Source organism: Octopus bimaculoides, chromosome 3 (assembly GCF_001194135.2).
Source record: "Octopus bimaculoides isolate UCB-OBI-ISO-001 chromosome 3, ASM119413v2, whole genome shotgun sequence".
NCBI classification, from domain to species: Eukaryota; Metazoa; Mollusca; class Cephalopoda; order Octopoda; family Octopodidae; genus Octopus; species Octopus bimaculoides.
Genome location: NC_068983.1, coordinates 30,954,514 through 30,962,446, shown reverse-complemented (window position 1 = coordinate 30,962,446; position 7,933 = coordinate 30,954,514).

Below are 7,933 nucleotides of genomic sequence, written 5' to 3'. Positions count from 1 at the left end.
ATATATATACATACGAGGTGCTGAAAAGTAACATACGTTCATACATACATATTTACGTTCATACATACATATATACATACATACAAACATACATACGTACGTACATACATACATATATGTACACATACACACACATACACATACGAGGAGGTGCTGGAAAGTTCCTGGCTTTGTGTAAAAGAAAATACTGGAGGATCAGTTAATTATGATTTTGTTCAGCATATTCCTCTCTCACATTCACACCTATTGCAGCGGTTCTTCAGTTTATCTAGGCCCTGTAAAAAAACTCAGCAGGTTGGGCTTCGAACCAGGCCTTTCGCGATACCCTTAAAGCCAGGAACTTTTCAGCACCCTCTCGTATATATACATATGCATACGTCTATATGCACACATATACGTATGTATGGATATCTGTATGTGTGAGTGTGCGTGTGTAGTATGTATCAGGTCATCCCAAAAGTGCTGTCCGAATTTTGAATAAAGAAAACGAGTGATCAAATGTTATATTTAATTGAAATTTAATCATCAATGTACTTTACCTGATTATCTATGACTTCCTTCCATCTATTTACAAGCTTTTTAATCCCATCAATGTAAAACTCTTTTGGTTTCAAAGCGAAGAACTCTGATATGTCAGTTTTGACCTCTTCCTGGCTTGCGAAAGTTATGTCCCCCAAATGATTCTGTAAACTACGAATCAAATGGTAGTCTGGAGGAGCAAGGTCGGGAGAATAACGTGGATGAGGAATTTTTTCCCAACCAAGCTCTTTGATCTTCTGTGATGTGATCTTTACAGTGTGGGGTCACGCATTTTCCTGATGAAACATTACTCCTTTTCGATTCACTAAAGCGGGTCTTTTTTTCTTCAAAGTTTGGTTCAAACGCTCTAATTGCTGACAGTAGACTTGAGCATTGATTGTTGCATTAGGTGGTAACAATTCAAAGTGAATTACTCCTTTGCAATTCCACTAGATAGAGAGGAGAACCTTTTTCTCATGAAATTCCCTTCCCGGTTGTGGTTGAGCTTTTTCCCTTTTACCATGCCACTGTTTACGACGTTTGACATTTCAATAGAAGATCTATTTTTTGTCACCAGTCAAGTCTATCTAAAAAGGGTGAAATGAGTTCACGAGAATGGAGAGAAGAGCAGATGTCAACTCGGGATTTGCGGTTGCTTTCGGACAATTCATGAAGCATCCATTTTCCAAGTTTAGGAACCTTTCCAAGTTGTTGAAGATGACGATGAATAGTTATATGGTTTGAACTAAGTTTTATTGTCAATTCTTCAACTGATGATGCAGGATTTTCTTCAAGTAATGTCTCAAGGAGCTTATCATCAAACTCAACTGGACGTCCTGTTCGATCTTCATCTTCAACGCTGAAATCTCCACTTCTGAATTTTGCAAGCCATCTTCTGAAAGTTCTTTCATTCAAGCATTCTTTCCCATAAACTGAGTGTATGTTTCGAGTCGCTTCTGCTGCAGAGATTCTTTTTTTGTACTCATACTGCATTATGTACCACAAATGCTCTTTGGATACTTCCATGTTAGAACGGGTTTTAATCAAAGAAATTTTAATTCTATTATTCTGTAAAATAATATTTAATTAGTTTAAATGTACACAAATGCATAAAAATAATTTTTAATTCCATTAGACATTCTAAAATACTATTAAATTTCATTCAATTTTAAAAAAGGTAAAATCGGACAGAACTTATGGGATGACTTGATATATAAAGTTTTTTGTTCATGGAATTAGCACAAGTTTGATGTGAAATGTTTTGGTTGCGTGCTGCTGACGTCAGCATGCAGAAGTTTAGAGAAGGATGAGAGTGAGGATGAGAGTACAGGAATGGGTTCTGATGAATGTGATGGCGAGTAGATCCTTTTGTGTCTATATAAGGAAAAATACGGGTAATATAACTGGGTTTGAGACATAACATAGTTGATGAAGTGCAGGTCAGAAAAATCCCATCAATTTTATCCGCTGTGTGGAATAGTGTTGCATAGTTTAGAGTTGTGTAGAATAGCGTGTAGTGTAGCGTAGTGTTCTATAGAGTAGAGCTGTTCAGAATAGTGTGTAAAATAGTGAGTAGTATAGTGTTGTATAGAGAAGAGTTGTGTAGGATAGTGTGTGGTGTAATGTTGTGTAGTGTAGTGTTGCGTAGAATAGTGCGTAGTATAGTGTTGCGTAGTGTAAGGTTATGTAGAATAGTGTGTAGTATAGTATTGTGAAGTGTAGAGCTATATAGAATAGTGTGTAGTACAGTATTAAGCAGTATATAGCTGTGTAGAATATTGCATAGAATAGTGTTGTGTAATGTAGAGTTGTCGAGAATAGAGCAGAATAGAGTTGTGTAACGTAGTGTAGAGTTGTGTAGAGTTGTGTAGAGTAGTGTTATGTAGAATAGAGTCGTGTAGTTGAGGAGTAATATGGTGTAATGTATGTAGAATAGAGCAGTGCAGAAGTAGAGTAGTGTAGAGCAGTGTGATGTAGGAAGGCAGAGTTGTGTAGAACAGTGAAGGGTGGAATAGAATAGTTCAGTACAGTTTAGTTTAGAGTAGAGTGGAGTAGAATAGTGTAGAGTTAGAAGAGAACAGAACACCGTTTGTAACCCACAGCTAAACTACATCTTGACAACGATTAAGATGATATTCAGAAGTAAAATGTCATTTCATTCGATAGTAAAAAAATAAATGAATAAATAAAATAAATAACAAGAAAACGAAGAGCGAAAAGGAGAGAAAGAGAAAGAAAAATAAGATATCAGCTATTAAATTAATGGGATATCTGTTCTCGAAATTGTTAGCCATTTTTTCTTCTTTTCCTTCATATTTTATTTTTGGTTCTATTTATTTTCTTTTTATATACCGAAGAGGTTTTAGCGCAACTTCTTTTCTACAGTGTGACCTACAACATTTCAAGCTTTAGATCAACAACAAAAATAAATAGAAATCAATCTTTTTTTTTTTTACAATGGTTTTTACCCTTAGCTATGGGGGGTTCCCAAGAGGCACCACTTAAAAATTCACTAACTATAAATGGTCGACGTTTAAAGCAATATTATATAAAACGATCGATGTATTTTAAATATAGAATTAGTCAAAGCATTGATTTCGCCAAAACATCCACAATTAGGGTGGGTTTGACGACTTTAAATGGTGTTAATCATATCTTTTAAGTCACTGAATTAGAAGGCACGGCAAGGATTTATCGCCTTTGGTTATTGTTTGGTAAAAGAATGTATGTGTGAGGATGGGAGTGGGGAGATTTGTGAAGCGGTGGAGTGGATGATGTAGGAGATATACCTAAAAGGGGGAAAATATATATATAGAGAGAGAGAGTAGGATTAAGGGGGGAATCGAGGAGAATGAGAGTGAATGAGAGAAAGTGGAATGGTAAATAATAAAAGGAAGGAGCGCGGATGATAGTAGGAGATGATAAATAGAAATGGTTGAACGGTGAAGAGATAGGGGGTGGGTTGATAAGATATAGCGGGAGATCATATTTGAGAATGACATGGAGTGTAAAAGGCGGAAGCGGAGAGTGATGAATAACAATGATACACAGAGTAGAGAAGAGTGTGATAAAGATAGACAGAAATAGAAAGGGAGAGAGAGATAGAGAGAGAGAGAGAGAGAGAGAGAGAGAGAGAGAGAAAGAGAGAGATAATGAGATGGGAGAACGAGCGGTAGAAGAGAATGAAAAATAGACACGATGTAGAAAGTGCGTAAAATCAAATAATTTCGGTAATTTTCCACCACAGTTCTACGAAAGTTTCCACTGTGTGACGCTTGAAAGCACTTTACTATGCGAACGAACGCGCGCGCGAATACAGCCCACAACGCCACATACTTATTCCCCCCCCCTTCCATCACACGCATATATGAGCGCCTGTGCAGATACATATATGCATACATACAAGTATGCGTGCGTGTGCATGTATGTGTGCATGTGTGTGTGTGTGTGTACGTGTGTGTGTATGTGTGTATACGATTTGTGATGTATTCGGTTGAGTTTATGCGATTCTTATTCTCATTTTCTTTTCTCTCTATCTATTTATTTCTCTCTCTCTCTCTCTCTCTCTCTCTCTCTGTCATTCTTTACTTTTCTTTCCTTCCTTCCCTCCCTCCCTCCTTCCTTCTTTCTTTCTTTCTTCCTTTCTCTATCTCATTCACATGCATGCATATGCACATACACATACACTCATATATAAATAGGTATGTGTGTATTAGTCATTATTCAATTTGCATAATCACTGAATTATTTGTACATAAAAATCTCTATCGATTAATCGATTAATTGTTCTCAGTTCTTGGATACTTTGAGCAATCTATACTTTGTTGGGAAGGTTTAATACGACTGAAACATGTACAGCGTTATCACCATAGCTACCGAATATCAAACTCATTTTTCTCACAGCCTGTCTCCATTAAATTTTTAGTCGATTGACATTTTTAGAGTTCTTTTTCTGGTACCATTGAAGAGTAATTTTTGTTAACACTAGGGACTTCCCATTACAGTTATATCTCTTGATTAAGTATTGTTTTCGATTCACCATCTTATGGTAGCTTATATTTAACAATGTAAATGCGTATATATTTAAAATTAACCGCATGTAGACAAAATATACGCAGTCCGAAAACGTAGCAAAAGGCCGAATAAAGGTAAGAAACAATGAAATCGAGGAGGTAAAGGAGTCCGTCTGCTTGGGGCACACAATGAATATGCACTGAGACATGGACGCTGAAATCTCAAGGAGAATAGTGGCGGGATGGAAGGCATTTACTTCAGTAAAAGATGTGTTCTAAGCAATGCTGGACAAGACCCTACGTGCTAGACTCTCCAATAGCGCCTTACTACCAGAGCAAGTGAGACGTAGGCTGTCAGGAAGAGGGAAAAACAGCAATTGGTTCTGACACAAACAGCCATGGAAAGATCCAAATTAGGAATATCAATTCGAGATCTTATCCGAAAGAAGGTAATTCGAGAAATACGGTAAGTTGAGAAATAAAATAATTCAAGAAATAAGGTAATTCGAGAAATAAGGTAATTTGAGAAATAAAGTAATTCGAGAACGGAGCGGATTGAATGACGTGATCGTTGAATACTGTAAGTATTAAGTTTCGCTGGGTCGGACATGTCGCAAGGTTCACAGGCGGAATGACGAGCCAACACGTGACTATGTTTAGTCGTTTTTATAGCGTCTGATTTCCAAACAATATAAAAGAGTAGGCGTTTTATTTGTCTCCCTATCCCTTTCGTATATCATGCATTTTGTTGATGCAAATGTATATCAGCCAAAGTGAGGGTAAAATAGTTTTTAGTCCAAGATAGACTACCATTGTTATTCACGTTACTGTCATTCTGAAGTTTATTTTAACACAGCCAACATATTCATGTATGCTTGTACGTGTATGTATGTATGTATGTATGTATGTATGTATGTATGTATGTATGTATGTATATATGTATGTATGCAATCATGCGTGTATGTATGTATGCATGTATGTCTGTATGTATGCATGTATGTATGTATGTATTTGAGAGGGCATTACTTCGTCATTAGAGACTCAATATTTCTTGTATGATATATTTAAAAATGCAAACAAATATATGTACAATATATGAGCTACACACTTACTTCCATATATAGAATCATAAATACAAACATGCATACATAGAAATACGTACATATATATGTATTGATACATATGCTACCTTCTTTGGGCCCTTAACTAGTGATGGAATTGCAGGGGCACCATCTTGATGTACAGTGTGTCTATACATTTAAAACTGGCAGAACCAATCACACACCAGATCTAAACAAAGTCGATTTCTTCTAAAAGAAAAGGAAAAGAAAAAAAGAAAAGAAACACTTGACTATTAAACCAAATGCATTTAGCATCATTTATGACACCCTGGAAATTGTAATTCAAAAGATTTTAGGATAGAAAAGTATCAAAAAAGATTTGATAGTTGGATACTGGAAAAAAAACTTACCTTCTACCGGAGACATCTTGTTGATCTTTTAGCTGAAAGGTCAATACAGATATAAGCATATGAAGCTGATTAGTGTGTTATCTGATACATTTAAGTATGAATGCATACATGCAGCTCATATATTGTACATGTATTTGTTTGTTTTTTAACTCAAAATGTCGTGTCACTTTGTTAGCGATTGGCTTAAACTTTCTTAAGAAATAAATAAAACTCACAGAAAAACATGCATACATACAAAGATACACGCCTGCATGCATGCACACATGCATACATACATAATACATACTTACATACATAAATACATACATACATACATGCATACATACATACATACATACATACATACATACGTATATCATCACAGTTGAAAAAGCAGCTAGAAAGGAGTTTGTGGGTGTGCTGAGCAACTGACGATTGCCAAAACTGGGATGGAGAGGTCCGGTGAAATATGAGAAACTTTGTCATAGTCTGGCTGAATTACAGGAAAGCATTCCATTCTATTCTTTACTCGTGCATACTGGAGTCCCTTGTTTCTGAAAGGATACAGTGTCACAGAGGTACTTTCGAGATAACATTCTCTCTGTGATGCTGTTTATTCTTTCAGTAAAATTCCTGACTTTTTTGTTAAGTAAATCAGAAGGATACGCAATTGGCCCTCGGGAAGATAGTAATACTAGCCTAACACATTGCTTCTTTGTGGACGGTTGTTTATTCTGGCGGTGTCAAAGGCAAAAGCTGGTCGAGTATGAACGGGTGAACATGAAAGACAAAGTAAGATACGTACCAAAAAACTAAAACAAAAAGAAAAGAATAATTAAAGGACAAGGTCTGAAGACTGAACAGTAAAAAGGACGGGTTACGAGGGAAACGAGAAAATATATGAAACGAAATAGCAAGGAAAGTGACGTAAACACAAAATTGACGATACAGATATTTACATACCTAAAAAGCCATTAGGCTATACGACAGAGTTAAGACAAGACATGAGTAATAGTAACGTTACGAGAAAGAATATGATCCTTTCGGACTTATACCTAGTTCCCTATTTAACTAAGTGAACTACACCATTTCATTCAGTTCCTGACGAACACTCGGGCGAAACAACTTATATTTAGGTGGGACTCATATAGTTATTGATTAAATACCATGGCTCTCAGACTTCTTGCTTTGAGTACTTGGCCTGATACAACGTGCGTCTCTGAACCATTCGCTTGTGTGTGTGTACGTGCACGCGCACGCGTATATACGTATATGTATGTGTGAATAAATATCTGTATCAATAAATATATGTATGTGTGTGTAATTAACTGAATACTAATTGCAGCGTGGAAGACATATTGGTTTCAGACTTTGGGGAGAGGGCCAGCCGATTAGATCGAACCTAGTACGCAACAGGTACTTAATTTATCGACCCCGGCGGAATTTGAACTCAGAATATAAAGACAGACGAAATACTGCTAAACATTTCGCCCGGGGTGCTAACGCTTCTGCCAGCTCGTCGCCTTAGTGAGATACAAAGAGAAAAGAAATAGGCAGATACATTAAAAAGTTGATTGTAATCAATGACAACCGTATAAGATGAATAACAGAAATATTTATTGTAGCGTTAAAGATGTATGTGTATGTGAGAGTGTGAATGCGACATATAAAAACATAATCAAAGACAGGCCGTCGTACAAAGAAAAGTGTGTATGTGAGTGATACATGTATGTGTATGTGAGATTTTACAGCAGATAGAAAGAGAGTCAGTAACCGTGAGCATTTATACCAGTTCTTAGAGTACACATTAGTATGAGTCTGTATGTGAAAGAAGTGAGGCGTATGTTTGGCAGAGCTTATCACTAGTTGTGTTTTGGCTTCGATGCCAGGGCAGATTCTTCGTTATACAGATGTTCGTCGCTGGCTGAAATTCTCTTGTCTGTTTATTTAT